The sequence below is a fragment of the Mastomys coucha genome, unplaced genomic scaffold, assembly GCF_008632895.1.
Source record: "Mastomys coucha isolate ucsf_1 unplaced genomic scaffold, UCSF_Mcou_1 pScaffold6, whole genome shotgun sequence".
NCBI lineage: Eukaryota > Metazoa > Chordata > Mammalia > Rodentia > Muridae > Mastomys > Mastomys coucha.
In genome coordinates, this window is record NW_022196912.1 from 93912697 (window position 1) to 93922089 (window position 9393).

The window sequence follows — 9393 nt, forward strand, 5'->3', positions numbered from 1 at the left end:
AAAAGTGGATGGCCACTGAAGAAGCATCTGAGGTTGACCTTTGACCCTCACATGTACACACATGTACACTTACACACACATAGACTACCCCACCCTCAAACCTATTTGAAGGAGCAGGCTAGTATCACAGCCTGGTTCCCTAGCATGTGAGAGACTTTGGCACGGAAAGAGACCGACTCTTAGAGATAGACAGTTCTTAGAAACAGCAAGACGCAGACCTTTGATATGCGTGGTAACCAGTCCAGAGGCACCCCTCTCCTATCTGGCCTGTACACCCCGGGAGAGGATACACTTTGGCTTTAATCATTCAGAGTCATCCAAGGGCCAAGCACAAGGCAACCAGGGGCCACCCCAAAATCGTAGAGCCCTTTATGGGTGATCCCAGACTACCCCTACCTGTCTGGTTGTTCCCATCCAGACCTCACTAAAGACCTCAGCCTAAGTTTTCTCCTTCCTTGTGTTTTAGAGTTCGGGACTACCCCAGAGCCCTCCTCCATGAGGCCTTGTGTGGCGTTAGCATGCTGCACTTCTGCCTCTGGGCTTGCGAGTATGTGAAGTTTATCCATGTCCTCCCTGCCTCTTTTCGCATGAGTATATCTGGCTCGCAGGAGAGCCCCAAGCCCAGCTTCCACCAGGCCTGCTTTTTGTTTACCTGATTTCTGAGCCTGCCCTTGGTGAGCAAAGGTGACAGATATGGATTTCTGAATGGATGGAATGTCTGTGTAACATATAAGGACATTGATAGCAGGAAAAAAAAATGCAGGTTTTGTTTCGTTTTGTTTTGTTTCGTTTCAAGACAGGCTTTCTCTGTGTAGTCCTGGCTGTCCTGGAACTCACTCTGTAGACCAGGCTAGCCTCAAATTTGAGAGATCCACCTACCTCTGCCTCTTGAATGCTAGGAGTACTCCTATCATTCAGCTGGCCACCACCACCCAGCTGAAAATGTAGGTTTTAAAATAATGCCATTATTACTATTTTAGTTGTTAGAGTTCCCAAGGGCTGGAGAGATGGCTCAGTGGTTGCGAGCATACACTCTTGCAGAGGACCTGAATTCTGTTCCCAGCACCACATCAACCACAACCACCTGTAACTCCAGATGCAGGGATCTGGCATCCTATTCTGGCCTCCATGGGCACTGCACTCAGCAGCACAAAGCCACACAGAGATATATGCACACATATGCACATAATGAGTAAAAAAAAAATTTTTTTTTTGAGATGGAATCTCACTATGCAGGTCTGGTTGGCTGGAGAATTTGACTGTGTAGACCAGGCTGGCCTTGAACTTGTAGAGATCTGCCTACCTTATTTTACATATGAGTGCTTGCCCGCTTGTACATCTGTGTACCACGTGTATGCCTGATGCCCATGGCGGCCAGCAGAGGGTGTCAGTTCACAAGGATCTGGTGCCCGCATTTAACATGAAGGCGTATATGCAGGCAGAGCTGTACATATCTTCCCCCGACCTCGCCCTTTGTCCTTCGTGTTCCTTCTGTTTGATTTACTCTCTTGGCGACTCTCTCCATTGTTTTCCTTGCTATTATTGTTTGTTTTGTTAAGACAGGGCATCACAATGGAGACTGGGCTGGTACAGAACTTACTGTGTAGAAGAAGGGAGCCTCAAACTCTCTGCAGGGTGAGCCACCAGGCCGAGTATTTTCTACTGTCCTTTTTGTTGTTTTATTCAGCTTTTTGTTTTTTTTAAGTTTTAAAATTGCACCAAGGGATTCGTTTTCTGGTGGGGAGGGCAGGAGCCATGGCATACCTGTGCTTCCTGAGTTCAGAAGCTGAGAAGGGAGCTTGCAGGAACCCGTCCTCTCCTTCTGCCCCGTGGTCTCGTGGATCGGACCCAGCCAGCTACTGTCTTTACCCACAGAGCCATTTCACTGGCCCTTCTCGGAGGTTTTCATTTCCAAAATTCCAGATTGGATTTTTTTTTTCCTCAAAAATTTCCATTTCCTTGCTGAGTTTCTCATCCATATGGTGGCTTCCCATACATTGACATCCTTACTGTATCCCTTCTACAATATTTTTTTTGTTAGTGGTGTTGGTGGTTTTTTTTGAGACAGGCTTCTCTGTGTAGCCCTGGCTGCCCTGCAATATACTTTGTTGTCCAGGCTGGCCCCCGACTCAGAAATCCCTCTGCCTCACAAGTGTGCCACCACACTTAGATTTTTTTTTGTTAAAAAAAAGATTGATCTATCTATCTATCTATCTATCTATCTATCTATCTATCTACCTACCTACCTACCTATCTATCTATCTATCTATCTATCTATCTATCTATCTATCTATCTCTCTATATTTTTGATACAGAGTCTCATGTTGCCTTGGCTGGCCTGGAACTTGCTGTGTAGACCAGGCTGACCTCAAATTGACAGAGATCTGCCTGCCTCTTCCTCCTAAGTGCTAGGATTAAATGTATGTTACATCACTCCAAGTTCTAAATTTTATTTTTTAACTTTTATTGCATTATAATGAGAAAAGTTACATGATTTCAATTTATCTGAATCTGTTAACATTTAAAAACATATTTTAAGTAAATAGAATTAAATCACATTCTTGTTTACCTTTTGTACCCCAACTCCTCCCAGAGACCCCCTCTTCAATACCTACAATATCTCTTTTTTGTCATATTCCTTAAAATTGATAAAATATTATAACAATAAAAATGAGTATTATAAAAGTTGTTTGATATAAAACAACAATCAATTTAACAGTGTTATGTAGATGCTTGTCTACAGCAATACTAAAATTTTTTTTAAAAGAAATACATTTAAAGTTTATTACTACCAATGACCATAGGGGGAAAATGGCAAAAATGTAAAATATGAGGCTAAAAATTAATTATAGTAAAAGGTAAAATAATAAATAAATTAAGTAAAGGATGGGCCAAAGAAAGGAGAAAGAAACAACTGGAAAGAAAAGATCAGGGAAAGGAAGAGGAAGGGAGGGGAGAGGCGGGGCAAGTACTTCTATACCTTGTTGCTGCCAGTTTTAAGTGAAGTTCATCAGAATGGCCACTAGAGGGCAGCCAAACCCCGCGTAGTTGAAATGGTCATTGGCCGGTAAGACCCTTCGCTGCCCAGAGTTGAGGAGGCTGTGACAGAAGTGCTTTCCGCAGCAGATTCAGGGGATCCAAGCTGGAGCCAAAGCCTCCATCCTGTGCTCCCTCATTTCTTTTCAGCATTCCCGCACTAAACTCAAGACACATCGGTTGTTTATAGGAACTTAGGAATGTTCTATTGGCCTCCACTCCCCCAGATGGGGTACCTCTGCTGCTTCTAAAACATTTGAGGAGCTATCTACCCACATGCACAAGGTGCCCTCAACGCACCAAACCCAAAGCTGTACATTGCACCTTAAGATCATGGTAGAATACACAGCGATAGCTGGGGGGAGACGGCTTAGTGATTAAACACTGGCCATGCAAGGAGGAAGACCAGGGTCCGGCTCCTCATAACTATCTGCTTGAACAAGGTGGCTCATTTTAAATCCAGCCTCAGAAGATGAAGACAAGACCCTCCAGAGCCACACGGCAGGAGAGACTATCAATATCAGATGGCTCTGGGTTTAAGCTGAGAGACTCTGCCTCGTTGAATAAGGTAGGTGAGAAATCAAGAATGCTTTCCAAAATCAAATTTGACCCTCCAAATGAAAAACCATACACATATGAGCTCAAACATGCAAATGGAAAAAGAAATAACTTAAAATGTATAGTCTGTTGTAGGGTTTTCAAACAGAGAATCGGGACAAAGGCTTTCTGCCAGGGAGTATCATTTATTTGTGCTGACACCTGGATCAGCAGATTCACATCCAAAGATTGAGCCCCAGGTGCGGCAAGGCTAGCTTGTATACTTTTTGTTAGTATACAAGAAATACATTTTAGCCCCTTTATCTCCCTTCTATGGAAACATCCATTCTGATTATGTGGTCTGTTACAGGCTCAAGACAGAGCCGTACTTGCACACACAGGACACTGGTTATTCGTGTTTCCTGTTTCCTTCCCTTTGTGTTGGGCGGACCATGACCTCAAGCCCACACATGCTCCTTATGGGCCTGGTGTGCTTACACATATGTAATCTTCCAACCATCCTCTAGAGGGTGCTATTACCGTGATTGTTGCGTAAGGGAGGATGGAGTGTCATGACTAAGGTCACATGGATCCTGAATGGAAGGAGCAAGATTCAAACTCAGGCAGCTTGACTCTTCAGCGTGGCTTTTAAGCAGTGTATACCTACCCTGCCTTCGCGTGCAGAGAGAACTGCATTTTACTCTCCTTCACGATCTCCTCCACTGTTGGACTAAGTCAGGGATAGAGACCCAGTTTACTCAGCTCAGTCTTGCCTTTCCAACCCGGGGCTAGAGGCCTGTCCTGTCCTTAAGTGTTGGGTATTTGTCATTCCCTATCTGTGAATGAGTTTCTGCATCCCCTCCCTGTGCCACCTGCGATATGGCCTGACAACCTCATGATCTTTAGGCAGCCAGAAATATAATATATATTATCTCCTCATATAATGATCTAAAAAACAAAACAACAAAAACCTTTTAAAAAGATATTTATCTTATTATTTTATGTAAATAAGTTTCACCTGAATGTATGTATGTATACCTCGAGTGCCTAGTTACAGAGGATTGTGAGCAGCCATGTGGGTGCTGGGAATTGAACCCAGGTCCTCAGCGAGAACAATAACTGCTTTTAACCATTGAGCCAACTCTCCATCCTTCATCTCACTAAGATCATCAGGTCTTAATGTCGGTTTTCACGGCAAGTGGAATTACCTCATGGGAGTCAGAGGGATGCTAGGATCACAGCATTGGAAGAAATATTAAGGTTTAAGGCATATCATTTCGCTGGGCAGTGGTGGTGCACGCCTTTAATCCCAGCACTTGGGAGGCAGAGGCAGGCGGATTTTTGAGTTTGAGGCCAGCTTGGTCTACAAAGTGAGTTCCAGGACAGCCAGAGCTATACAGAGAAACCCTGTCTTGAAAAACAAAACAAAATAAAATAAATCTAAAAAAAAAATAAAGACATCATTTCATTTTATATAAATTAGAGCCCACAGGGATAAAATAACTTGTTCAAACTCAATCAGGCTGAAGCTGAACTGGAAGCAAAGTTTTCCATTAATAACATTCTCAGTGATGGTTATATCTGACACCAGTGTAAGAGGTGTTGCATGCCAGCAACCAACAGTAGGCCCTTTGTATTGTCCTATCATTCAGTATACCTGTAACTTAGGACGAGGGCAGAGAATTTTATTTGCTTTCACTTCTTCAATAAATGTTTTAAAGAACCACTTTTTGAAAGACAGGGTTTCATATTTCCCAAGCTGCCTCAAACTGCCTCCACCTCCTCAGTGCTAGCTAGAATTACAGGCATGTGCCACCGTGCCCAGTCTGTACGGTGCTGGGGCAAACTTTGTGCATTCTAAGCAAGCACTCTACCAACTGAATTAAATCCCTAGCCCCTAAAATATTTTCAGGTGTTAGAGAGATGACGCAGTGTTTAAGAACACTTGCTATTCTTCCAGAAGACTCACACCAGGCAGCTCACAACCACCTGGAAGTCCAGTTCTAGCGTATCTGACAACCTCTTTTGGCTTCTGATAGTTTCTCTCTCTCTCTCTCTCTCTCTCTCTCTCTCTCTCTCTCTCTCTCTCTCTCTCTCTCTCTCTCTCACACACACACACACACACACACACACACTCTTCATTTAAAAAAAATCTTTAAAAGTATTTTCAACTTTTTATTTCACTGAAGACATGGAACTGGACTGGGATGTAGTTTAGTAGCAGTGAACACATCTCTATTACACGGGAAGCCCTGAATTTGATCCCCAGAACTCAAAAAATAAAAATTAAAAAAACAAAAATAAAAATAAGAGACTAGTGACTGGAGAGGAGGCTCCAGAGTGCGGAGCTGGAACTGCTTTTTCACAGGCTCTGAGTTCAGTCCCCAGCATCCAAGTTGGGCAGCTCACAACTCCTTGTACCTCCAGCTCCAGGGGATCCAATGTGTTCTCCAGCCATTGAGGTCGCCTGAAGTCGTGTGCACCTGCCACCCCCATATACATAGTTAATATAATAAAATACATCTTAAACACACAAAAAACACAGAGCTGATACACAAAACAAGAAAGATAGAGTGAGGGGCTGGAGAGACGGCTCTGCTCCTTCAGAGGTCCTGAGTTCAATTTCCAGCAACTACATGGCGGCTCACAACCATCTGTAATGGGATCTGATGCCCTCTTCTGGTGTGTTTGAGGACAGTGACAGTGTGCTCACATACATTAAATAAATACATCTTTAAAAAAAAAAAAGATACAGAGAAGCATGAACCCTTCCAATCCATCACCCAGCCCCTCCTGCTCCATGGGCAAACACGAATGATTGGTAGCATCTATCCAGAGGTTCACAGCTTTCCCATAAATCATCTCACAGACCCTCGCATCAACTCTGTAAGATACATTGGGCGTAAATGATTATTGTCTCCATTTACAGATAGGGCTTAAGAATACCTAGTTATTTGTCCAGAATTAGGTCTCTAAAAGATGGTGGAGCCAAGATTGAAAGCCTGATGGCCAGAAACTTTTAAATTATGCCCCCACTGAATCCCTTGATGACAGACAGAGCCTTGGGTGCTTAAAACCAGAATGTGCCATAAATAGTCCTGCTACAAAGACAGATTTGCAGTTGGTCAGGAAACAGGAGAAATGCTGTCCTTGATGTTTGCATTCCAAAGGAGACTGCTCATGTTCTGCTCTGGGCAGGATTTCAAGAGTACCCCTCCTCTGTCTCAGTGGATTAAAGGATGAACCGCCAGCAGTGGAGAGGTCCAGGAAGATGGACTGGAGTCATACATCTGCCCTCACAAGTGAGCAAAGTGTGTAGCCTCACACTTAAGGAGCCGAAGGTCTGACTCAGGGTATCTGAAGGACTAGGTTCTGCAGAGGGTAGGAGGGAACCTGTTCCGAGTCTCTCTCTTAGCTCCTGGAGGTTGTTGGCAATGTCCAAATGTGTTGATTTGCAGACACATTCCTCCACTCCCCCATTCATGACATGGTTTCTCCATGTGTTTTCTCTTTTATAAAGACACCAGTCAGGCTGGTGAGATGGCTCAGTGGGTAAGAGCACCAACTGCTTTTCCGAAGGTCCTGAGTTCAAATCCCAGCAACCACATGGTGGCTCACAGCCATCTGTAATGAGATCTGATGCTCTCTTCTGGTGTGTCTGAAGACAGCTACAGTGTACTTCTGTATAATAATAAATAAATCTTTGGGCCTGAGTGAGCAGAGTTGAGTGGAGCACGCAGGGGTCGAGTGGGGTTGACCGGAGTGAGTAGAGGTCCTAAATTCAATTCCCAACAACCACATGAAGGTTCACAACCATCTGTACAGCTACAGTGTGTACTCATATACATAAAATGAATAAATCTTAAAAAAAAAAAAGACGCGAGTCATTGAACGTAGGGTCCATCCTAACCCAAGTATGACCTCATTTTAACTGATTCTGCTTGGAAAGGCCCCATTTGAAATCAGTCCCATCCTAGAGGGCATGAATATTGAGACACCATTCAACTTGGTACACTGTCTCCTCCTGTTTCATACATTAAATAGGGAGGGCACTTCTGGAATACTGAGTCGTCTTTAAATGAGTAATGTTTTAATCCAGGAAGACAGGGTAAGATCAATCTGCCCATTTACAGAGAGGCCAGCCTGGTCTACAGAGAGAAAGAGAGAAAGGCAGTTATAAGTGCCCTCAGAACAATCCAAAGACAGCCGCTGGCTGATGCCAAGGAATGACATCCGTGGGTCAAGAGGGTGGAAGTGTATCATTTTGGCTGCGTGGCTTTTGGGTCAAAATGCTTTTATTTTAGTAAACACAAGAATAAGAGTGGTATGGAGAAGGGAACAGGAAGGGAGAGAGCGAGCTTGTTCAAAACAACTCAGAAAATAAAGTATGTAGTTGGGGATGAGTCTGGGAGTAAAATATATTTATTCAAAGAAAAATTAAAGGGGAAGAGTAAAAAAAATATGATTAACCAAGGGATGGATTTTCATTCTGATTTTTGTTTTGTTTTGTTTTTGAGACAGGGTTTCTCTGTATAGCCCTGGCTGTCCTAGAACTATCTCTGTAGACCAGGCTGGCCTAGAACTATTTCTGTAGGCCAGGCTGGCCTCAAACTCACAGAGATCCACTTGCCTCTGCCTCCTGAGTGCTGGGATTCTGTGCCGCCACCACCAGTGTTTCTGATTTTTAAAAGTCTTTTTTTTTTTTTTTTTAAATTATGTGTATGTGTGACCATGAGCACATGAGTACAGGTGCTCTTGAGGGCCATAGCCATGGGGTTCCCTGTATCTAAGAGTTGTCGGTAGCTGTGAGTTGCCTGGCCTAAGTACTGGGAATCAACTGTATTCCTGTGTAAGAGTAGTCCCTGCTTTAAATTACTGAGACATCTCTCCAGCTCCGTTAATTCTGATTGTGAAATTGAATAATAAGACTAAAATGGGGAGAAAAAGACAAAATGAGATGCATTATATAACTTATATAATTGTTAAGATTCATTTGGAGTCTGAATGGGCAATGTTTTTTAAAAGTTGTTGTTAATTTGTTTGAGACAGGGCCTCACAATTTAACCCATTTTGGCAGGAACTTGTAGTCCTCCCAACAGGCTTGTCAGTGCTGGATCATGGGCGTGTGCCACAGTGTCCAGCTCAAAACTTATAAGGACAAAATCAAGAAAAGATAGTCAAGCGTAATGACACATGCCCCTAATCCCAGCGCTTGGGAGGCAGAGACAGGTTGGGTTGTGAGTTTGAGGCTAGCCACTGGTACACAGTGAGGCCTTGATGCAAAAACCAAAGAAAGAAAAGTTAGTGACCAGCGTAGACTCTGTTAAGGCAGATACATTATTTAAAGACTTGGCTGAAGGCAAAGAAGCAGCCACACAATGCTGCAAGAAAGAGCCGCTCTGCAGAAAAACTGTGGGACGTCAGCACGGCTTAGGATCAGCTTCCATCCATATTTTTCATACCACGCATCATGGTATACTCCAAATGGGCCATAAAAAGCTGAGAAAGAAATGGAGATGCAGACGACTTTCAGCTGTGATGGGAGAAAACATTTTAACTATCTCTGCAACAGACATCAGAGACAGGAGGGATGGATCTAAATCTGTTCTTAAAAGCCGTTTGTGCCACCAAATGCAATAAAGCAACCATGGAAGTGAAAGCCACAGATGGGGGAGAGATTCGTGGAGCAAATAAAGCACTCTGCCCAAAATAACTGAAGAACTGCCCCAAGCTTTTTTTTTTTTTTAAAAAAAGAAGCCAGAATCCTGATCCTTTTTGATAAGAATCAAATCAAGAGTCCATACACAAATAAATGAGCAA